A 25,071-nucleotide genomic window follows, 5' to 3' on the forward strand; every position below is an offset into this window, starting at 1 on the left:
CAAGTCCAGAGTGGAATCATGAGAGAGACTTGACAAGAGTCATAGCTCACTGCCACCTTGAGCTCAACAATTACCTCTTGAAGCCACTTGTTACGTGGCTTCTGATCTAACTGAACCCTTCAGTTTCACAGTGTATAGCCAATTACTAATCAATGTGGTTTCTGTAAACCAATGATAATTTACTGATGAATAACTTTTCAAATCACTCCCTCTCCTGATTCATTCTTTTTTTACTTTTTATTTATTTTTCCATAAGTTATTGGGGGTACAGGTGGTATTTGGTTACATAAGTTCTTTCTTTAGTGGTGATTTGTGAGATTCTTTTGCACTCATTACCCAAGCAGTATACACTGTACCATATTTGTCGTCTTTTGTCCCTCATCCCTCTCCCATTCTTCCACCCAAGTCCCCAAAGTCCATTGGGTTATTCTTATGCCTCTGCATCATCGTAGCTTAGCTCCCCAAAGCAGTGAAAAGATAAAATGTTTGGTTTTCCATTCCTGAGGTACTTCACATAGAATAATAGTCTCCAATCTCATCCAGGTCAGTGCAAATGCTGTTTATTCCTTCTTATGCCTGAGTAGTATTCCATCACATATTTATACCACCGTTTCTTTATCCACTCATTGACTGATGGACATTTGGGCTGGTTCCGTGATTACACAGATTCTTTTGTTTTTGTTTTTTTTCTTTAAAATCTTCAGTCTTTCCTTTATTCTCCAGTCCACTTACCAAGGCAACTTGAAAGTGTTTTCCCAAGAAGCTGTCCTCAACCTTGGTCCAAATCCACTCTGTATGAATGTGACTTCAGCTGCTTCCTTTAGGTGGACAGTGAAAAGACAGAGAAGAGAGTATCTTCAGGATTCCAAAAGGAAATGAAATACAGGAAGACATTTTTATGGGAAGAGTAATGTCTGCTTTTAAATCCTTTTACAAGTATTGTAAAGGAGCTAATCTTTAGCTGGGAAAAGTGGAAAGAAGAGCAGAAAGAACTTCATCTTTGTAAATTATTGTTCTGCCATAGGGCAAGCAGAAGGAGGGGAAAAATGTTCTCCTACATTGCTACCTTTTTCAGCTCAATAACATGCAGTTATCTTAGAGAGAGTTATTTTGGTTTCCTCCAATCATTACCCAAGGACTTTCAAACACTTCATCATTTACATACAGTCTCTAAAATGTAGGTTACTCTATTAACATCACAAACATTTCCACATTCTCAAGTAAACAGTCTTAAATATAAGAAAATCTATTAGGAATATTGAATTTGTGATATAATAAGTAACATGTATATTTCATTTTTGTTTGTCACAGAGCGTCTGAAACCCTAAAACTACCTGGTTGACAGAAATGAGAAGAGCATCTTTTGTTATAATATTTGGGTTTTGTCCCCAGCTTCTCGATCATGTTCTAGAGTCATAAAGGTGCAAGAAACATCTTATGTTATCTATTTGGTTTTTGTTCCCAGTTTCTGAAATAGCTCCAGGGCCATAAAGATGAAAGAAAAAAAGTAACAATAGTTACCTAGTTGAACATTTTTTAAAAATTATTTTTAAGATGAAAAGAGTGTCTTTTATTATTCATAACAAGACCCTTTATCCAAGCCTGGTGCCTATGCTCATGAGGTTACTTTTGATGTTCCCCAAGACCACTTTGGGATGGGGGTTGGTTGCCGAGTTCAATCACTAATGGCTAATGATGTGACCAAACATGCCTTTGTAATAGAGCCTCCATAAAAACTCTAAACAATGGGTTCAAACTGAACAGGGATTTTTAAAGTGACAAGATAGTTATAGCTATAGCTATTGATGAAATGGACATTGAGAAACAGAAAAAAGGCTCAGAAAACTTCCCCAATAGTTAATTTGAGATGCATTTCATCATAAAAGAGCAAAGCAGAAGAAGTGGCTAAAAGACAGCAACATTTGTTTCCAGTTCCCCTCAGAGACAGAGAAACACAAACCCAAGGACTGAGTCACACGAAGGTCCAATAAAAGAGCACCTTCTCCTTAGCCATCTGGAGGTAATGTAGTTTAAAAGCCTCTTTTTTTCTCATCTGTTTCCTATTTATGCTCCCCTAATCACGTTCTGGTCTTGACCATTAGCAATCCTGTGCTCCCTTCTCTTTGCTTCTTTCCATTCCTTTGCCCGTGTAAATTTCCAGATTACAGTGGCATGCCTTTGAATTAAGAGTGCTGAAATAGCAGGAGCAAAGACAGAAAGAAGAGCTATACCAATATAAAATATAATATGACACAAAATCAAGAGAGAGAATGCTAAATCAGAGCAAAGGCAGAACTGTGGGCAGGCTCAGGTCAGATTTCCAGACAAATAAGTTATTTGAGCCTGTCCAGGGAGTCATGCAAAAACAAGCAATGAAGAAGATAGGAACTAGTAGAGATTGAAAATAAAACCATATACTAGTATACTAGCAGACAGAGACAAAGTGAAAATTGTTGTTTTAACTTGATCTCTTTTAAAGGAGACATGAAGGCCGGGCGCGGTGGCTCACGCCTGTAATCCAAGCACTTTGGAGGCCAAGACGGGCGGATCACCTGAGGTCGGGAGTTCAAGACCAGCCTGACCAAGATGGTGAAACCCCGTCTTTAAAAAAAAAGGAGAAAGAGAGAGAGAGACATGAGAGGTGAATTAACATTGTGAACCGAATCCTTTTCCTAAAAGCAGCATTGGGCTGTTCTTTTGAAAATTGGTGTCCATGATTGAACTAAGTAGTCGCAACTCGATTCTTTTGTATCTGAATTGAGATAAAAACAATTACAGGGCGCGGTGGCTCACACCTGTAATCCCAGCACTTTGGGAAGCCGAGGTGGGTGGATCATGAGGTCAAGAGATCGAGACCATCCTGGTCAACATGGTGAAACCCCGTCTCTACTAAAAATACAAAAAAAAATTAGCTGGGCATGGTGGCACGTGCCTGTAATCCCAGCTACTCAGGAGGCTGAGGCAGGAGAACTGCCTGAATCCAGGAGACGGAGGTTGTGGTGAGCCGAGATCGCGCCATTGCACTCCAGCCTGGGTAACAAGAGCAAAACTCCGTCTCGGAAAAAAAAAAAAAAAAAAAAAAAAAAACAGGCCAGCGGCGCCAGCAGAGCCGAGCAGGAGCCGTCCCCACCGCCGGGTCGCGGTCCCGGGCGCCGCGCGTGGAGGGTGAGCGGGGGCAGTCGCGGGGCTGAGCCGCGCAGAGCGGCCGGGACGTGGGTGGGCCTCGATCTCCCGCCCCCGCCCCCGCCCCCCCGAGCTGGAGCTGCTCCCGGACAAGATACGAAAAATGAGTGTTGGACGTCGAAGAAAAGTTGTTGGGTATCCTGATGATGGCAAATGTCTTCATGTATTTGATGGTGGAAGCCTCCAAAAGCAGTAGCCAAGAAAAAAATGGAAAAGGAGAAGTAATAATACCCAAAGAGAAGTTCTGGAAGATGTGTACCCCTCCCGAGGCATACTGGAAGGAACAGCAAGAGAAACTGAACCGGCGGAACAACCAAGTCCTGAGCAGGCTGGCCAACCAGACGGGGGAGGCGGGCAGGCTCTCCAGTGGAAGCCATCTGAACTACTGTGAGCCTGACCTCAGGGCACGTCGGTGGTTACCGGGTTTTTTGTTTGTTTATTTGTTTGTTTAAAGAAGGGGTTTCACCATGCTGACCAGGCTGGTCTTGAACTCCCGACCTCAGGCGATCCGCCCGCTTTGGCCTCCAAAGTGCTTGGATTACAGGCGTGAGCCACTAGGCCCGGTTGGTTACGGGTTTTAACAACTTGTGGGACGATTTCAAGACTTTCTGCTGTATTTGAGATGCCGCAATTATTCACTGCTTATAGATCAGCCGGAGAAATGTACAAAGAAACCCTTCTTGTTGCTGGCGATTAAGTCCCTCACTCCACACTTTGCCAGAAGGCAAGCGATTCGGGAATCCTGGGGCCGAGAAAGCAACGCACTGGAACCGAACCGTGGTGCCACTCTTCCTGCTGGGCCAGCCACCTCCAGAGGACAACCACCCCGACCTTTCAGATATGCTGAAATTTGAGAGTGACAAGCACCAAGACATTCTTAAGAAGAACTACACAGACAGTTTCTTCAACTTGTCTCTGGAGGAAGGGCTGTTTCTCAGGTGGGTAAGTACCTCCTGCCCAGACACTGAGTTTGTTTTCAAGGGCGATGATGATGTTTTTGTGAACACCCATCACATCCTGAATTACTTGACCAGCTTATCCAAGAGCAAAACCAAAGGTCTGTTTAGAGGTGATGTGATCCACAGTGCTGGACCTCACCGGGATAAGAAGCTGAATGCAGTACTGCATCCCAGAAGTTGTTTACTCTGGCCTCTACCCACCCTATGCAGGGGGCGGGGGGGTTCCTGTACTCCGGCCACCGGCGTGGAGGCTGTACCCCATCACTGACCAGGTCCATCTCCACTCCACTGAGGACGTTTACACTGGAGTGTGCCTTCAGAAACTCGGCCTCGTTCCAGAGAAACACAAAGCCTTCAGGACATTTGATATTGAGGAGAAAAACAAGAATAGCCTCTGCTCCTACGTAGATCTGATGTTAGTACATAGTAGAAAACCTCAAGAGATGATTGATATTTGGTCTCAGTTGGAGAGTGCTCATTGAAAATGCTAAAATATATACAAACTCAATTTTGCATAGAAAGATGTATTTTGAATAGTTCCCATGTTATGTTCTCACATTAGAGCAATTTCTATATTAAACCATGAAAATTGCCTTTATGAGTGGTATCCATTTGAGGGCCTCTAACTCCTTCAATTTGGTACTTAAGTGAAGAGGGAACACGGAAGATGGTAATTTATTTATTATTTATTTATTTTTTTGAGACGGAGTTTGGCTGTTGTTACCCAGGCTGGAGTGCAGTGGCGCGATCTCGGCTCACCGCAACCTCCACCTCCTGGGTTCAGGCAATTCTCCTGCCTCAGCCTCCTGAGTAGCTGGGATTACAGGCATGTGCCACCATGCCCAGCTAATTTTTTGTATTTTTTAGTAGAGACGGGGTTTCACCATGTTGACCAGGATGGTCTCGATCTCTTGACCTCGTGATCCACCGGCCTCGGCCTCCCAAAGTGCTGGGATTACAGGCTTGAGCCACCGCGCCCGGCAGATGGTAATTTTTTTTACGGGAGTTATGGCACAATGATTGGTTCTGATCCTACCGGCTAGTGGTCATTTTTTAAAACCTGTCCCCTCTTATCTGAAATCATGTTTCTGGAATTTTACCATTTTCAGTTATTTTTGTTTTACTCTCTTCTATAATATTCCTACTTCTCATAATAATGACTGATTTATCTGCGATTCAGGTGTTTATTAACCTATTGGCTACAAAGACTTTGTTAACATGATCCGGTGGTTTTTGTGAAATGGAATTATGTTTATTTTTATGGGATTTGGATAAATTTTAAATTGTCTAGAAAACTGGTACTTTAATTTTCAATTGTGGAATTCACTTTTTCAATTGTGGAAATTTCCTAACGCCCCAACAGTATTTTCTTGTGTTAATTAATTTTGCAAAATGAGAATCATTGTCTGACACTCATCTAATTTTTCTTGTTGTGATCTTATGGTCATAATAAGGAGAAAGGTTTAATTTTTCTTGTATTTGGTTTGCTGGGTCATATCATAACCTAATTTTAGTATTTGAAAATAATGACTACGATTCCTTAATGGCCAACTGAAGATTGAATTGTCCAGAACAACCATACCGTGTTTGTGAATTATCAGTATGGACCAGGAAAGCATATGTAACTTTTGAACTTGAGTGAAAAGATTGAAGTTGCAGCCTTTTGCATAGGTGGTTTGTCAGTTTAAAACTCCAGAATTTATTATCACCATATTATCACATGTTGCTTATACGAGATTATTATTCTGAGTAGTAATTGCTTCCCCGTCTATGTAGAAGTGACTGTGTTTTTATTTATTATTCAGATCAAAGATCAAAACATTTTCTTAAATATATTTTGTGTAATATTTTATTTGTATACAGTGTTGTTGAAATATTTAACTAGAGCATGATATTTTAAATGTTAAGATGTAACATATATTAAATAAAGCTGTTACTTTTGAATTTTAAAATTTGTTTTTTGGGGGTAAGAACTGCTAGAGTTGATAAAATTCTGCCAAACTATTACTTATAGGTACTATCGTGTAACACACTTTCTTGAAATATTTTTGTTTATAGAATTGAAGGTTCTTATCAGATGGGGTGCTGGGGACTATAAACAATGGAAATAAAGCCACTGTATTTAAAAAACAAAAAACAGTTACATCGTTTGTTGGTGACAAATATTGCCCGTTTTATAGATTTATTATTTATAAATTTATTATCTATAAAATAATAACAAGGAGATGTTTAGACTCAGATATGCGGTCCACACAAATTCGTATAAAATATCCTCAAATGCAAAAGACCTATGGCATCTCATTATTTTCCATTTATTCGGTTTTTTGTCGCTGTTGATTCGTATTCCCACCGGCTGATAAGAAATTCCTTGAAAGTCATTCTTGAGACTATCCTCTCTCCCTGGGATTATATCAAGATTCTAGGCCTGGCGCGGTGGCTCACGCCTGTAATCCCAACACTTCGGGTGGATTACAAGGTCAAGAGATCAAGACCATCCTGGCCAACATGGTGAAACCCCGTCTCTACTAAAAATACAAAAATTAGCTGGGCGTGGTGGTGCGTGCCTGTAATCCCAGCTACTTGGGAGGCTGAGGCAGGAGAATTGCCTGAACCCTGGAGGCGGAGGTTGCAGTGAGCCGAGATCGCGCCATTGCACTCCAGCCTGGCGCCTGGCAATGGAGCAAGATTCTGTCTCCCAAAAAAAAAAAAGATTCTAAAGATTATGTAGATCCAGAAACTGAAGAAGGGAAAAGTGGCGTTTTATTGTTCATGGATCCACACTGGTCATCTCCGTACCCTCATGCGCCCCAAGCCCTCAGTGCCGTGATATCTCTCCAGAGCTTTGAAGCCAACTTGGTCCTGTTTGTTTTTTGTGCAGGAGTTGATCAGCAAGCTAGTTCATCATTACTAGAAGTGGGATAGCTCATTTGGGTAACCCTAAAAGGTTTTGTTTTCTCTTAACCCTTTGCAGGGGTTTGGAGTAGTGAAGTGAACTTGTTGGAAAGTTGAAATCAATCTAGATCAATAATGACTAAACTCTCATGGGCCAATGACCCATGTGAGAGTCTGATGAAAGATTTGAACTCAATAACAAGCTATTATTTTCGTAAATACATAACACAAAAATATATATTTATCAAAAATTAACTTCCTTAACATCAACAGGATAAGCTATTTTTACCCTCCAAAAAAGTCTCTTTTTAGCCGAGCGCAGTGGCTCACGCCTGTAATCCCAGCACTTTGGGAGTCCGAGGTGGGTGGATCACAAGGTCAAGAGATCAAGACCATTCTGGCCAACAGGGTGAAACCCCGTCTCTACTAAAAATACAAAAATTAGCTGGGCGTGGTGGCGCGCGCCTGTAATCTCAGCTACTCGGGAGGCTGAGGCAGGAGAATTGCTTGAACCCGGGAGACGGAGGTTTCGGTGAGCCGAGATCGCGCCATTGCACTCCAACCTGGCACCAGGCAACGGAGCGAAACTCTGGCTCAAAAAAAGAAAAGAAAGGCTCTTTTTAATTGTCACATAAATATTAAGGTCTTTTTTTATATATATTTCAGCTTTTATTTTAGATACAGGGGGTACATGTAGCATTATTCATTGATCATGTTGGACCCAGCTAGTGAGCACAGTACCCAAAAGATACTTCTTCAAACCTTGCACCCATACTCCTTCTCCCAATCAGTATACCACTGTGTCTATTGTTTTCATGTTTATATCCATGTGTGCTCAATGTTTAACTCCCACTCCTAAGTGAGGACATGAAGTATTTGGTTTCCTTTTCTGGTATTAATTTCTTTAGGATTATGGTCTCCAGCTCCATCCATGTTGCTACAAATGATTCCTTTTTTCATGGCTATGTAGTATTCCACGTTGTATACGTACCACATTTTTTTTATCCAATCCACCACTGATGGGCACCTAGGTTGATTCCATGTCTTTGCAATGGTGACTAGCACAGCAGTGAAAATATGAGTGCATGTGTCTTTTAGGTGTAATAATCTATATTCCTTTGGATATATACTCTAATGGAATTTCTGCATTGAATGGTAGCCCTGTTTTAAGTTCTTTGAGAAATCTTCAAACTGCTTTCCACAGTAGCTGAACTAAGCTACATCCCCACCAGCAGAGTCTGTGTTCCCTTTTCTCCACAGCCTCACCAGCATCTGTTGTTTTTTGACTTTTTTTGATAATACCCCTTCTGACTGATGTGAGATGGTATCTCATTGTGGTTTTGATTTGCATTTCTCTGATGATTCGTGATGATGAGCATTTTTCCATATTGTTGGCCACTTGTATATCCGCTTTGGAAAAGTCTCTGATCACATCTTTTTAATGAGGTTTTTTTTTTATGTTTTGCTTATAGATTTAAGTATTTTATAGATTCTGGATATTAGGTGCGTAGTTTGTGAATATTTTGTCCCACTCTGCGTGTTGTCTGTTTACTCTATTGATCACTTCTTTTGCTGTGCCAAAGCTGTTTAGTTTAATTAGGTCCCATTTGCCAATTTTTGTTTTTGTCAATCGCTTTTGGGGAATTAGCCATAAATCCTTTGTCAAGATGTTAAGAAGGGGATTTCCTAGGTTTTCTTCTATGATTTCTTTTTCTTTTTCTTTTTCTTTTTTGAGACAGAGTTTCACTCTTGTCCAGGCTGCAGTGCAATGGTTCAATCTCAGCTCACCGCAGCTTCCACCTCCCAGATTCAAGGGATTCTCCTGCCTCAGTTTCCCAAGTAGCTGGGATTACAGGCATGTGCCATCATGCTCGGCTAATTTTGTATTTTTAGTAGAAACAGGGTTTCTCCATATTGGTCAGAATGGTCTCAAACTCCCAACCTCAGGTGAGCCACCTGCCTCAGCCTCCCAAAGTTCTGGGATTACAGCTGTGAGCCACCATACCCTGACCAGTTTTCTTCTATGATTTTTATAGTTTGAATTCTTACATTTAAATCTTGAATCCATCTTAAGTTAATTTTTCCATATGGTGAAAGATAAAGAGTCTAGTTTCATTCTTCTACTTCTGCCCCAGCCAACAATTGTAGCACCATTGATTGAATAGGAAATCCTTTCCCCATTGCTTGTTTTTGTCAACCTTGGTGAAGTTCAGTTGGTTGTAGGCGTGTGGCTTTATTTCTGAGCTTTCAATTCGGTTCCATTTGTCTACGGGTCTGTTTTTGTATCAGTATCATGCTGTTTTGATTACTGTAGTCTTACAGTATAATTTGACGTCAGATAGGGTGATGCCTCTTCCTATGTTCTTTTTACTTAGAATTTGCTTTGGTTATTGAGACTCTTCTTTGGTTCTGTATGAATTTTATAATACTTTTTTCTAATTCTGTGAAGAATTAATTGAGAGTTTGACAGAAATAGCATTGAATCTATAAATTGCTTTGGCCAGTATAATCATCTTAATGATATTGATTCTTTCACTCCATGAGCAATGGTATGTTTCTCCATTTATTTGCATCGTCTCCGATTTCTTTCAGTGATATAGATTTTCTTGTAAAGATCTTTCACATCCTTGTTTAGTTGTATTCCTTGGTATTTCATTCTCTTTGTGGCTATTGTAAACAGGGTGTGTTCTTGATTTGATTCTCAGCCTGGACATTATTGGTGTGGGGAAATGCTACTGATATCAACCCATCACCTGGGTATTAAGCCCAGCATGCATTAGCTATTTTTCCTAATGCTCCACCTCCCCCACCCCACTTCCCAGCAGGCTACCATGTGTGTTGTTCCGTATGTTCTCACTGTTCAGTTCCCACTTATATGGTCAGTTCCCACTTATGCTGAGGATAATGGCTTCCAGCTCCATCCATGGCCCTGCAAAGGACATAATCTCATTCCTTTTTATGGCTGCATAGTATTCCATGGTGTGTATGTACCACATGTTCTTTATTCAGTCTATTATCAATGGGCATTTGGGTTGATTCTCTGTCTTTGCTATTGTAAACAGTGCTGCAGTGAACATACACATGCATGTATCTTTATAACAGAATGATTTCTATTCCTTTGGGTATATATACAGTAAGGTGATTGCTGGGTCAAATTGTATTTCTGGTTCTAGTTCTGTGAGGAATCATCACACTATCTTCCACAACGGTTGAACTAATTTAGATTCCCACCAACAGTGTAAAGGCATTTCTATTTCTCCACAGGCTTGCCAGAATCTGTTGTTTCTTGGCTTTTTAGTAATTGCCACTCTGATTGGCATGATGGTATCTCATTATGGTTTTCATTTGCATTTCTCTAATGATCAGTGATGTTGAGCTTTTTTTGAAGTGTTTGTTGACCACATGAATGTCTTCTTTTGAGAAGTATCTCTTTATGTCATTTGCCTATGGGATTTAAGGGGGTTGTTTGTTTTTTCTTTTTTGTGGGGGAGGTGGGGTGTCTGGTTTATTCAAAGTGGCTGTCAGAGGCCCAGCCATGGAGCAGAAACCAATTAGTTGGGAGCTGTGGGGCTGAACAGGCGGGAATTTCCAGGTATCAGAAGGTAAAAGGAGGTCAGCTGAGCAGCCAGAACAGCATTAGGGCCATGCTGAGCAGGAGAGGCCACCCAGGGCCCTGCCCTACTCAATGCTGCAGCATAGAATCTTGCCATCTCCTCATTGGGGTTCCCTGGGCCAGGTCGAATCACATCTGGATGCTGCAGCCCCTCCCTTGGCTGTAGTTGCTGACCTGGTAGGAGTAACTCCAGATTTCATTGCACAGAGCAGTGGGTGTGGGAAAGTAGAAATGAAAAGGTACACAGGCACCTCTCACCAGGGACTCGCTAAATCCTGAGGTCCAGTTCCAGCCTTTGTGCCAGTTGCTCTTGCAGGTGTAGGAGGTGCAACAATCTTTCCACCATTGCCCACAGGATTGCCCATAACCCTCTTTGTACAGGGGCATGTTCAGTACCTGCTCTTTACACCAGCTCTGATCCACCTGCCAGATCCAGGGCCCAAAGTTGGAGGAGGACTTGTAAGGGCAGGTGTCCTGGGTGAAATGCTATTAGCAGGCAGGTGCCATCTCTCTGCAGTGGTTCCAGTTGAATCTATATAGGTAGAAAACAAGGGAATGCTTCCAGCTTTTGCCCATTCAGTAGAATACTGGCTGTGAGTTTGTCACAAATGACTTACTATTTTGAGGTATGTTCCTTCAACTGTTTATTAACAGTTTTTAACGTGAAGGAATATTGAGTTTTATAGAAGGCCTTTTCTGCATCAATCAAGATAATCATGTATTTTTTGTCTTTAGAACTGTTTATGTGATGAATTATGTTTGCTGATTTTCATACGTTGAACCAGCCTTGCATCCTGAAGATGAAGCCAAATTGATAGTGATGGGGAAGCTTTTTGATGAGCTGCTGGATTCAACTTGCCAGTATTTTATTGAGGATTTTTGCACTGATGTTCATCGGGGATATTGGCCTGAAGTTTTCTTTTTCTGTTGTGTTTCTGCCAGGCTTTGGTATCAGGATGATGCTGGCTTCGTAGAATGAGTTAGGGAGGAGTCCCTTCTTTTCAACTGTTTGGAATCGTTTGAGAAGAAATGATGCCAGTTCCTCTTTATACCTCTGGTGGAATTCATCTGTAAATCCATTTGGTCCTGGTCTATTTTTTGGTTTGTAGGCTATTCATTACTGCTCCATTTCAGAGCTTGTTATTGGTCTATTCAGGGATTCAACTTCCTGGTTCAGTCTTGGGAGGGTGTATGTATCCAAAAATTTATTCACTTCTTGAAGATTTTCTGGTTTATTTGCATAGAGGTGTTTATAATGTTCTCTGATGGTTGGTTGTATTTCTTTGGTTTCAGTGGTGATATCCCCTTTATTCTTTTTTTATTGTATTTATTTGATTCTCCTCTCTTTCCTTATTAGTCTAGCTAGCAATCTATCTATTTTATTAATTTTTTCAAAAAACCAGCTCCTGAATTCATGATTTTTGAAGGGTTTTCTCTGTCTCTGTCTCCTTGAGTTCCACTCTAATCTAGGCTAGTTCTTGTCTTCTAGCTTTAGGTTCGTTTGCTCTTGGTTCTCTAGTTCTTTCAGTTGTGACATTAGGGTATCAGTTTTAAATCTTTCTGTCTTTTTGATGTGGGCATTTAGTGCTACAAATTTCCCTCAACACTGCTTTAGCTGCATCCCAGATTCTGGTGGATTGTCTCTTTTTCTCATTGGTTTCAAAGAACTTTTTGATTTATGCCTTAATTTCCTTATTTACCCAGGAGTCATTCAGGAGCAGGTTGCTCAATTTCCATGAAGTTGCGTGGTTTTCAGTGAGTTTCTTTTTTTTTTTTTTTTTGAGACGGAGTTTTGCTCTTGTTACCCAGGCTGGAGTGCAATGGCGCGATCTCGGCTCACCGCAACCTCCACCTCCTGGGTTCAGGCAATTCTCCTGCCTCAGCCTCCTGAGTAGCTGGGATTACAGGCACGCGCCACCATGCCCAGCTAGTTTTTTGTATTTTTAGTAGAGACGGGGTTTCACCATGTTGACCAGGATGGTCTCGATCTCTCGACCTCGTGATCCACCCGCCTCGGCCTCCCAAAGTGCTGGGATTACAGGCTTGAGCCACCGTGCCCGGCTTCAGTGAGTTTCTTAATCTTTAGTTCTAATTTGATTGTGTTGTGGTCTGAGAGACTATTTTCACTTCAGTTCTTTTGCATTTGCTGAGGAGTGATTTACTTCCAATTATGTGATCAATTTTACAGTAGATGCCATGTGAAGCTAATAATATATGTTCAATTGCTTTGGGGTGGAGAGTTCTGTAGATATCTACAAGGTCCACTTGATCCAGAGCTGAGTTCAAATCCTGAATATCTTTGTTAATTTTGTTTTGTTGACCTGTCTAATATTGACAGTAGGGTGTTAAAATCTCCCGCTATTATTGTGTGGGATCCTAAGTCTCTTTTAGGTTTCTAATAACTTGTTTTATGAGTCTGGATGCTCTGTATTGGGTGCATATATGTTTAGGATAGTTAGCTCTTCTTGTTGAATTGACCCCTCTACTATTATGTAATCCCTTTCTTTGTGTCTTTTTACCTTTGCTGATTTAAAGTCTGTTTCATCAGAAACTAGGATTAGAACCCCTGCTTTTTTCTGTTTTCAAATTGCTTGGTAAATTTTTCTCCATCATTTTATTTTTAGTCTATGTGTGTCTTTTTGCATGTGAGATGGGTTTCTTGAATACAGCACACCAATAGATCTTTACTCTTTATCTAGCTTGCCATTCTGCGTCTTTTAATTGGGTCATTTAGCCCATTTACATTTAAGATTAATATTGTTATGTGTAAATTTCATCCTGTCATCACGATGTTAGCTGGTTATTTTGCAGACTTGTTTATGTTGTTGCTTCATAGTCCTATTGGTCTGTGTGCTTCAGTGTGTTTTTTTAGTGGCTGGTAATGCTTTTTCCTTTCCATGTTTAGAGCTTCCTTCAAGATCTCTTGCAAGGCAGGCCTGGTGGTGATGAATTTTCTCAGCATTTGCTTGTCTGAAAAGGATTTTATTTCTCCTTCTCTTATGAAGCTTAGTTTGGCTGAATATGAAATTCTCAGCTGGAAATTCTTTTCTTTAAGAATATTGAATTTTGGCCCCCAATGTCTTCTGGCTTCCAGGATTTCTACTGAGATATCTGCTGTTAGTTTGAATGGCTTCCCTTTAGAGGTGACTTGGCCTTTCTCTCTGACTACCCTTAACATATTTTCCTTCATTTCTACCTTGGAGAAGCTGGTGATTATGTGTCTTTGGGTTGATCTTCTTGTGGAGTATTTTACTGGGGTTGTCTGTATTTCCTGCATGTTGCCCTGTCTTGTTAGGTAGGGGAAGTTCTCCTGGATGATATTATCCTAAAGTGGATTTTCCAACTTGGTTTCATTCTCCCTGTGTCTTTTGGGTATCCCTATCAGTCATAGGTTCAGTCTTTTAACACAGTCCCATAGATTTGAGCAGTTTTGTTTATTTCTTCTCATTTTTTTCTCTAATCTTGTCTGCCTGCCTTATTTCCACAGGGTAGTCTTCAAACTCTGATATCCTTTCATCTGCTTGGTCTATATAGCTATTGATACTTGTGTTTGCATTGTGAAGTTCTCATGTTGTGTTTTTCAGCTCTGTTGAGTCATTTATATTCCTCTCTAAACTGGTTATTCTGGTTAACAGCTCCTGTAATGTTTTATCATTCTTAGTTTCTTTGCAATGAATTAGAACATACTCCTTTAGCTCAGCAAAGTTCATTATTATCTGTCTTCTGAAGCCCACTTCTGTCAATTCATTCATCTCGGTCTCAACCCAGTTCTGTGCACTTCCTGGAGATATGTTGTGATCATTTGGAGTAGAAGAAGCACTCTGTTTTTTTGTTTTTCTTTTTTTTCGTTTTCAGCATTTCTGCCTTGATTCTCATTTTCCTGGGCTTATCTACCTTTGATCTTTGAGGCTGCTGACTTTGGAGGGGGGTTTTGTGGGGTCTTTTTTTGTTAATGTTGTTGTTGTTGCTTTCTGATTGCGTTTATTTTAGCAGTCATGTCTCTCTTTCCTAGGGCTGCTGTGATTTGCTGGGGGTTCACTCCAGACACTATTCATCTGGTTCTTTCCTGCCCCTGAAGATATCACCAGTGGAGGCTGCAGAATAGCAAAGATGGCAGTCTGCTCCTTCCTCTGGGATCTCTGTCCTAGAGGGGCACTGACCTAATGCCAGGCAGAATGCTCCTATATGAGGTGTCTGGAGACTCCTGTTGGGACATCTCATCTAGTCAGTAGGAGCAGGATCAGGGACCCGTTTAAACAAGCAGTCTGACTGCCTCTTGGTGGAGTGGGTGGGCTTTGCTGGGGAAATCCTCCTCATCCAGGCTTCTCTGATTCTCCAGAGGCAGCAGGCAGAAAAGACCAAAACTGTTGACCCGTGATACCACAACCGCCCACCTCTGTCAGGGTCACTACCTGCACAGGTTTGTCCTGCAGAACCTGACTCAACAATGAATGAGTAAATTCACTCACATACAGAATACAATGAATGACTGGGCCAAAGTGTTCAGGCCACTCACAGACACTTGAAGAGAGTGCTGTAAAGAGATAGCAGGCACCACCCCAACACGCTGGCCTCTCTGGCCTTTATTCAACACACATTAAATGACAAAAGCCTTGAGTCAACACCACTAGGGTGTAGAGATGAAAGGACAGGTTCTGAGGCCTAAAGCAAACACCATTAGTGGGTAATATCTCTGGTTGACCTCCCCCCGAGAGAGCCATTTGGAATAATTAAAGGTTAGTTTATAGAACCACATGAGTGAACAAGTTATTCAGATAAGCTCCCCCACATTCCCTAGCTAATTGCTTTTCTTATCAACTAAAGGTAAAGGGGATAAGGCTGCCTTCAGCTGAAACTTCTAGTGAAACTATGCAAACTTCTCGTCCTTCCAAGAAGGTTTGTGACTATATTCTGTAACTTTCTCTAATATTTTTCCTTTAATATTTTTGTCACTACCCTGACTGAACTCCCACACTCCTCCTAAGAGCTCCTTTCATGGATATCAGAGTTCTGTCCATAAACCCCTGGCCGGGGATGCTGAAATTCCCACAAGCAGGCCCCACCTGGTGAGAAGTGGATCAATGTCCCACTTAATGAAGCAGTCTGGGCCCTTGGCTATATCAGACCCAAATGACTCACTCCTCACTTCCTCCCTCCCCATTCCACCATGGCCCCCAAAGACGCTCAGGGTGGCCCCTTGTTCACACTGCTTGGAGAGAATGTGCTCTGAGTTAAGTTTGTCTCTTCTGGTCCTGGAAAAAAATGGTATTGGCAAGGTTGCTGGATCTGTACTTAATAAAAAATTTACCCCAATAGTGATACTGTCTGCAGAGCTTGCTGCCCTTGGACCTTAGCAGGAAGCCTTCAAGGTGTTGTAATCAGCGGGCAGAAGAGAGTGAGGCCATGGAATGAAAAAGAATAAAAGCAAGAGTGTCATGCCAAATGTCCCCAACATGACCCAGTTAAGCAGGAACTGGGAGTAATGGGAAAATGAACTAGAATACAATGAGCTGCTCCATTACAGCAGGATGAATGGAGTAGGGGTTCCCACTTCCATGTACAAAGACCCTCACCCACTGCAGCCGATCCCCCCAGTTCACCACCTGAACCACAGGCTGCCGCTCCATGCCACACAGCACTCCTCACACCCCAATGTCATGCTGGCCAGCACGGGATCCATTGTCAACGACACCTTGAAGCAGGACAAGGACGCGATCTACGGGCACCCCTTGTTTCCTCTGTTAGCTCTGGTCTTTGAGAAGTGCAAGCTGGCAACCTGCACTCCCTGGGAACCTGGAGTGGCCGGCGGAGACCTCTGCTCCTCTCACTCCTTCAACAAGGACATTGCAGTCTTCGCCAAGCAGGTTCGTGCCGAAAAGCCACCTTTCTCCTCAAATCCGGAGCTGAACAATTTGATGATACAAGCAATACAAGTACTAAGGTGTCATCTTTTGGAGTTAGAAAATGCTCATGAACTGTGCAATAACTTTTGCCATCGATACATTAGCTGTTTGAAGGGGGAAATGCCCATCGACCTTGTCACTGAGGAAAGAGCTAGCAGCACCAAGTCAGATCGTGAAGAACGTTCAGGCTCCTCCACAAATCTCGCTGACCATAACCTTTCTTCTTGGTGAGACCACAATGATGCAAACTCAACCCACTCAGCAGGCACCTCAGGGCCCTCCAGTGGGGGTCGTGCCTCCCAGAGCTGAGACCACAGCAGTGAGCAAGGGGATGGTTTAGACAGCAGTGTAGCTTCACCTGCTACAGGTGACGATGATGATCCGGAGAAAAACAAAAAACACCGGAAGAAAAGAGGGATTTTCCCCAAAGTAGCAACAAGTATCATGACAGCCTGGCTCTTCCAGCATCTCACACATCCGTACCCTTCCGAAGAGCAGAAGAAACAGCTCAGGGCACAGGACTTCCAATTCTCCAAGTAAACAACTGGTTTATTAATGCCAAAAGAACAGCACAGCCCATGACTGACCAGTCAAATCGAGCAGTAAGCCAAGGAGCGGCACATAGTCCAGAGGGTCAGCCCAGGGGGAGCTTTGTGTTAGATCGTCAGCAACACATGGCCTGCAGGTTTGCAGAGCAGGCCAGGGGACTATGTTTCTCAGGGTGGTCCTACAGGAATGAGTGAGACACAGCCAAGTTACACTCCTCTCCAGATGACCCCACACCCTACTCAATTAAGGCATAGACCCCCAATGCATTCATATTTGCCAAGCCATCCCTACCACCCAGCCATGATGACACACAGAGGAACCCCTAACCACCCTGGAATGACTGTGTCAGCACAGAGCCCCACAATGTTAAATAATTCTGTAGATCATTGGGATCTACAACCTCCGCCTCCTGGGTTCAGGCAATTCTCCTGCCTCAGCCTCCTGAGTAGCTCGGATTACAGGCACACACCACCACGCCCAGCTAATTTTTTGTATTTTTTGTAGAGTTGGGGTTTCACCATGTTGACCAGGATGGTCTCGATCTCTTGACCTCATAATCCACCCGCCTCGGCCTCCCAAAGTGCTGGGATTACAGGCTTGAGCCACCGCGCCCCGCCCATGATTAGGGAAATTTTCACAGACTATATCCTCAAACATTGGGTTGGTGGACAGGTTATGGACATTCATGCCCAATAAAATGAGTGGGCTGAGGTGTCCAGGCCACTCACAGACACTTAAAGAGAGTGCTGTAAAGAGATAGCAGCCACCACCCCAACACGCTGGTAGTACTTTGTTGAAGTTTTTCTGTCAGCCAGGTGAGTGCCTCATGCTTGTATCTAGCACTTTGGGAGGCTGAGGCAGGTGGATCACCTGAAGTCAGGAGTTCAAGACCAGCCTGGTCAAAATGGGGAAACCGCATCTGTACTAAAAATACAAAAATTAGCCAAGCGTGGTGATGCATGCCTGTCATCTCAGCTGCTCAGGGGGTTGAGGCAGGAGAATTTCATAAACCAGGAAGGTGGAGGTTGCCGTGAGCTTATGTCACACCACTGCACTCAAGCCTGGGTGACAGTGAGACTTCATCTCAAAAAAGAAAGAAAAGAAAAAAGGAAGGAAGAGAGGGAGGAAGGGAGGGGAAAAAGGAAAGAAAGAAAGAAAAAGAAAAGAAAAAAGAAAGAACGAGAAAGAAATTAATTTTTGTGTCTATATTCATCAGGGATATGGGCCTGAAGATTTTTTACTTTGTCATGTCTCTGCCAGATTTTGGTATGAGGCAGGAGAATCACATGAACCCAGAAGGTGGAAGTTGCAGTGAGCCAAGATTGCGCCATTGCACTCCAACCCGGGTGACAGTGGGAGACTCCATCTCAAAAACGAAAACGATGGGCCCCTTGAAGACAACAGACAGTTGGGTGTTATCTTTTTATCTGGATGACCACTGTGTGCCCTTTAAGTGTGAGTGTTTAGCCTATTTACATTCAAGGTTAGTATCGACATGTGTGATTTTGATCTTGTCATCATGTCACTGGCGGTTGTTATGTAGATTCGATTGCATAGCTGCTTTATAGTGCCTGTGGGCTACGTGCTTATGTGTGTTTTTGTGGTAGCAGATGTTATTCTTTCGATTCCCTTCATATTCTCTTAGGACTCTCTTAGGAACCTTCGTAAGGCTAGTGTAGTTGAAATGTATTCCCACAGCATTTGCTTGTCTGTGAAGGATTTTATTTCTCCTTCGCTTATGAGGCTAAATCTGAGTTGGATTTTAAATTCTCTGTTGAAATTATTTTCTTTAAGGATACTGAAAATAGGCCACCAGTCTCTTCTGAAGGTTTGTAAGGTTTCTGTGGCGATGTCTGCTACTGGCCTGATGAGGTTCACTCCTGTACGAGACCTGCCCTTTATCTCTAGATGTCTTCATGATTTTTTTCTTTTGCATTAACTTTGGTGAACCTGATAACTATGTGCCTTGGGCTGATCATCTTTTTCTAGCTGGGTGTCTCTGTACCTCTTGGATTTGCATGTCCACCTCTGATTAGGAAAATTTTCTTTTTTTTTTTTTGTGAGATGAAGTTTCACTCTTGTTACCCAGGCTGGAGTGCAATGGCACGATCTCGGCTCACCGCAACCTCCGCCTCCTGGGTTCAGGCAATTCTCCTGCCTCAGCCTCGTGAGTAGCTGGGATTACAGGCACGCGCCCCCATGCCCAGCTAATTTTTTGTATTTTTTTGTAGAGATGGGGTTTCGCCATGTTGACCAGGATGGTCTCGATCTCTCGACCTCGTGATCCACCCGCCTCGGCCTCCCAAAGTGCTGGGATTACAGGCTTGAGCCACCGCACCTGGCCCATGATTAGGGAAATTTTCACGGACTATATCCTCAAATATATTTTCCAAGTTTCTCATTCTCTCTCCTCTTTCAGGAGTGACGATGAGTTGTAGATTTGGTTTCCTTACATAATTCCGTATTTTCCCGAGGCTTTGTTTATCTTTCTTAATTCTTTTTTCTTTATTTTTGTCTAAGTTGACCGAAAGAACCAGTCTGCAAGCTCTAAGATACTTTCCCCAGCTTGGTCTGTTCTGCCGCTAATACTGCCAGTTGTATTATGTTCTTGAAGTGAGTTTTTCAGCTCTAGAAGTTCAGTGTGGTTCTTTCTTAAAATGGCTATTTTATCTTTCACTTTTCGATTATTTTACTGGATTCTTCGGATTCTTTAGAGTAAGTTTTAGTTTTTCTTCAAACTTGATGAGCTTCATTGTCATTCAGGTTCTTAATTCTGTGTCTGATGTTTCAGTCATTTCAGACTGGCTAAGAATCATTAGTGGGGGCCTAAGGGACTTGTTTGGAAGTAAGAAGACACTCTGGCTTTTTCGATTGCCAGAATTGTTTCATATATATATATATATATATATATATATATATATATATATATATACATGCAGTCTCATTCTGTCGCCCAGGCTGGAGTGCAGTGGCGTGATCTCAGCTCACTGCAACCTCTGCCTCCTGGGTTCAAGCGATTCTCCTGCCTCAGCCTCCCAAGTAGCCAGGACTACAGGCACGTGCCACCACGCCCAACTAATTTTTGTATTTTTAGTAGAGACAGGGTTTCTCCATGTTGGCCAGGATGGTCTCCATTTCTTGATCTCGTGATTCACCCACCTTGGCCTCCCAAAGTGCTGGGATTACAGATGTGCACCACCATGCCCGTGGATTGCCAGAGTTCTTACCTGATTCTTGCTCATCTGGAAGCTTTGGTGTTCCTTTAACTGTGGTGTAAGTTGAATGTATTCAGTTGGCTTTATTTCTAGATGCTTTCAGAGGGTCGAAGTCTGTGTAGAATCTTTATGTGTAGGTGAATTCCTGTGTTTTTTTTTTCACAGGTGCACATGTAAGCAGGATAAGTTTTTGCTGCTGTGGTTTAGGCATGGTCCAGTAGACGGGGTTTAAGAGTAAGGACCAGTAGCTAGGTTAATACCTAGTGTTCCTAAGTATGCTCTGTGTAGGGTGGGGGAGAGAGACGGTCCCCTCACCAGGTCCACTCCTGGTCCTTGAGGGAGCCTGCTCTGATCGCTGCCAGTGTGCCCAGGTATCTTCTGTTAGGTGCAAGGCTGCAGAAGGGAGACATGCCACACTCTCTCTGGACTGGCCCTGTGGAAGGAGGAATTCCCTGTTTCCGCCCTTGCCCAAGAGCCTGCTCATCTCACTCTTCTCAGTGTTCTAAAGATGTAGGTTTCTCCCTCACTCAAATGCCAGCTGCGGATCTTGGCACCACACTCCCAAACTACATGCTACAGCCCTGGGGCACCAGGACATCCTACAGAGGCTCATGTCTACATTCCAGCTACCCTGGGGCAACCGATTGTGCCCTTGAGGTACCAGAAAAGTACTCAGATGCAGCAAAACACTCAGGCTGGGCTGTGGGGGTTGCCATGTGCACTCAGTCCTGCAAGGCAGCTGAACACGGACCTTGGGAGGGATCAGTGGGCAGAAGGGCTTGTGGGGCAGAGGCATCACAGTTCCTCAGGGAAATCAGACCCACTGTCTCAGCTCAGAAGTCACCTGGTGCCCCTGCCTCCCAGAGGGGTAGGGAGAAACCTGGCGGATAGGTGTCTGTAGCTGCTCTCTACTGGAGCTGCCCAGTGCACAAAAACTCCTGGGCATTATGTTGTCCAAAAGCCTGTTTCTGCCTGCTTTTCAGGGAGATCACTCTGCCAGCTCATACATAGGAGACATAGGCTCCCCTATAGCTAGGATCCCAGAGGTCCAGGGCAAGAGTGAGCTGTCCCTCAGCTCCCTGACACAGCTTCTGGGAAAAGGGGCAATTAAGGGAGCTGGGTATGCCTCTGTGTGGCGGGGAATTACCCTGGCATTCAAGCACCACGCACAGGGTTCACAGCTGCCTCATTCTTTAGCCTCGGGTTTAGCATAGCCTCTCCATCCACTCTGAGCATTTTCTCCAAAAAATTAATGAATTGGTATAATATTTTATTAATGAAACAAAGTTAAATAATTGTTTTGATTAAAAATAGATCTTAATAGTAAATTGGTACTGTTTGACTTAAGTTGAACTGGATTCCTACCTTCTAGGAGTAAGAGTAAACCAGCAGTAGACTGACAATCCCAGATCCAACAGCTCATTTGTGAATCACCTAATTACTGAAAATGGATTTAGATGACTGAAGACTACTAGTGCCCTCCCCTGCTTATAAGAAGCTAAAGTAGACCTGGCAAGACACCAAAGAGGAACAGCACCAGTCGGCAACTCCCAGCAAGATCAATACAGAAGGCGGTGATTTCTGCATTTCCAACTGAGGTACCTGGTTCATCACATTGGGACTGGTTAGACAGTGGATGCAGCCCATGGAGGGCAAGCTGAAGCAGGGTGGGGCGTCACTTCACCTGGGAAGTACAAGGGGCCGAGGAGCTCCCTCCCCTAGCTAACAGAAGCCATGAGAGACTGCTGTGAGGAACACTCCACCCCAGCCCAGATACTTCTCTTTTCCCATGGTCTCCGCAACCCACAGACCAGGAGATTCACTAAGGTGCTTACCACACCAAGGCCCTGGGTTTCCAGCACAACACTGGGCGGCTGTTTGGCTAGACGCTGAGCTAGCTGCAGGAGTTTACACTGGGCAGCCATTTGGGCAGACACCGAGCTAGCTGCAGGAGTTTACACTGGGTGGCCATTTGGGCAGACACTGAGCTAGCTGCAGTAGTTTACACTGGGCGGCTGTTTGGGCAGACACTGAGCTAGCTGCAGAGTTTTTTTTTCTCATACCCCAGTAGCACCTGGAATGCCAGCAAGACAGAGCAGGTTACTTCCCTGGAAAGGGAGCTGAAGTCAGGAAGCCAAGTGGTCTAGCTCAGCAGACCCACCTCACAGAGCTCAGCAAGCTAAGATCCACTGGTTTGAAATTCTCACTGCCAGCACAACAGTCTGAAGTTGACCTGGGACACTCAATCTTGGTGGGGAAGGAATATCTGCCACTACTGAGGCTTGAGAAGGCGGTTTTAAGTCACTGGAAAGTTGGAACTGTGCAGAGCCAGACATAGCCCAGCAAAGCCACTATAGCCAGACTGCATCTCTAGATTCCTCCTCTCCAGGCAGGACATCTCTGATAAAAAGGCAGCAGCCCCAGTCAGGGGCTTACAGATAAAATTCCCATCTTCCTGGGACAGAGCACCTGGGGGAAGGGGCAGCTAGTGCACAGCTTCGGCAGACTTAAACGTCCCTGCCTGCCAGCTCAGTGCAGCGAATCTCCCAGCACGGTGCTTGAGCTCTGCTAAGGGTCAGACTGCCCCCTCAAGTGGGTCCCTGATCCCCATGTCTCCTGACTGGGAGACACCTCCCAGCAGGGGTCAACAGACATCTCATGCAGGAGAGCTCTGGATTGTATCTGGTGGGTGATCCTCTGGGACAGTCTTCCAGAGGAAAGAACAGGCAGCAATCTTTTCTGTTCTGCAGCCTCCGCTGGTGATACCCAAGCAAACAGGGTCTGGAGTGGACCTCCAGCAAACTCTAGCAGACCTGCAACAGAGGGGCCTGGCCATTAGAAGGAGAACTAATGAACAGAAAGAAATAGCATCAACATCAACAAAAAGGATGTCTGTTCAGAATTGCCATCCAAAGGTCACCAGCATCAAAGACCAAAGGTAGATAAATCCATGAAGATGGGAAGAAAGGCTGAAAGTTTCAAAAACCAGAATGTCCCTTCTCCTCCAAAGGATCACAGCTTCGCACAAGCAAGGGAACAAAACTCAATGGAGAATGAGTTTGACAAATTGACAGAAGTAAGCTACATAAGGTGGGTAATAATCTCTAAGCTAAAGGAGCAGGTTCTAACCCAGTGCAAGGAAACTAAGAACCTTGTAAAAAGGTTAGAGAGATTGCTAACTAGAATAACCAGTTTAGAGAAGAACATAAACGACCTGATGGAGCTGAAAAACACAGCATAAGAACATCTTGAAGCCTACACAAGTATCAATAGCCGAATCCATCAAGTGGAAGAAAGGATATCAGAGACTGAAGATCAACTTAATGAAATAAAGCATGAAGACAAGAGTAGAGAAAAAAGAATGAAAAGGAACAAGCAAAACCTCCAAGAAATATGGGACTATTGGAAAACACCAAACCTACGTTTGATTGGTGTACCTGAAAGTAACAGGGAGAATGGAACCAAACTGGAAAACAGTCTTCAGGATATTATCCAGGAGAACTTCCCCAACCTAGCAAGACATGCCAACATTCAAATTCAGGGATCAATGCAACAAGAAAAGCTAACTATCCTTAATATATACACACCCAATACAGAAGCACCCAGATTCATAAAGCAAGTTCTTAGAGACCTACAAAGAGACTTAGACTCCCACACAATAATAGTGGGAAACTTTAACACCCCACCGTCAATATTAGCCAGATCAACAAGACAGAAAATTAACAAGGATATTCAGGACTTGAACTCAGTTATGAACCAAGCAGACCTAATAGACATCTACAGAACTCTCCACCCCAAATCAACAGAATATACATCCTTCTCAACACACATCTCACTTATTCTAAAATTGATCACATAATTGGAAATTAAACATTCCTCAGCAAATGCAAAGAACAGAAATCATAACAGTCTGTCAAACCACAGTGCAAACAAGTTAGAACTAGAGAGTAAGAAACTCACTCAAAACTGTACTACTACCTGGACACTGAGCAACCTGCTCCTGAATGATTACTGGGTAAATGGCAAAACTAAGGCAGAAATAAATAAGTTTTTTGAAATGGATGAGAACAAAGACACAGCATACCAGAATCTCTAGGACACCCCTAACGCAGTGTTTAGAGGGAAATTTATAGCACTAAATGTCCATAAGATAAAGCAGGAAATACCTAAAATCGACACCCTAACATCACAATTTTTAAAACTAGAGAAGCAAGAGCAAACAAATGCAAAAGCTAGCAGAAGACAAGAAATAACTAAGATCAGAGCAGAACAGAAGGAGATAGAGACAAGAAAAAACCCTGCAAAAAATTATTCAATCCAGGAGATGGCTTTTTGAAAATATCAGCAAAATAGATAGACTGCTAGTCAGATTAATAAAGAAGAAAAGAGAGAAAAATCAAATAGATGCAATAAAAAATTGTATAGGGGATATCACCACTGATTCCACATAAACACAAACTACCATCAGAGAATACTATAAACACCTCTATGCAAATAAACTAGAAAATCTAGAAGAAATGGATAAATTCCTGGACACATACACACTCCCAAGTCTAAACCAGAAAGAAGTTGAATCCCTGAATAAACCAATAACAAGTTCTGAAAGAGAGGCAGTAATTAATAGCCTATCAACCAAAAAAATTCCATCATCAGACCGCCAAAATCTCCCAAATGCATGGGAGCTAAAATATATACAAGTATAGCATAAAATAAAGTGAAAGAGGCTTTTGCATTTCTTTATGTTTTTTAATTATACT

At 43.0% G+C, this 25,071-nt stretch overlaps 1 long non-coding RNA gene and 3 pseudogenes across 1 annotated transcript; 3 read left to right on the forward strand and 1 right to left on the reverse strand.

Annotated features, from left to right (window-relative positions):
• The first annotated feature begins 3,286 nt into the window (after nt 1-3,286).
• LOC101036066 (N-acetyllactosaminide beta-1,3-N-acetylglucosaminyltransferase 2-like) lies at nt 3,287-4,633 on the forward strand (annotated as a pseudogene).
• Nucleotides 4,634-10,647: 6,014 nt separating this feature from the next.
• On the reverse strand, nt 10,648-11,223 carry LOC101040867 (folate receptor alpha pseudogene; annotated as a pseudogene).
• A 4,931-nt stretch (nt 11,224-16,154) lies between these two features.
• LOC101041211 (homeobox protein Meis2-like) lies at nt 16,155-17,795 on the forward strand (annotated as a pseudogene).
• A 700-nt stretch (nt 17,796-18,495) lies between these two features.
• Nucleotides 18,496-25,071, forward strand: LOC141585011 (uncharacterized). The gene is made up of 3 exons (XR_012518294.1): nt 18,496-18,582; nt 21,687-21,912; nt 23,065-25,071. It is a non-coding gene; the product is annotated as an uncharacterized LOC141585011 (long non-coding RNA).

The sequence above is a fragment of the Saimiri boliviensis genome, chromosome 7, assembly GCF_048565385.1.
Source record: "Saimiri boliviensis isolate mSaiBol1 chromosome 7, mSaiBol1.pri, whole genome shotgun sequence".
NCBI lineage: Eukaryota > Metazoa > Chordata > Mammalia > Primates > Cebidae > Saimiri > Saimiri boliviensis.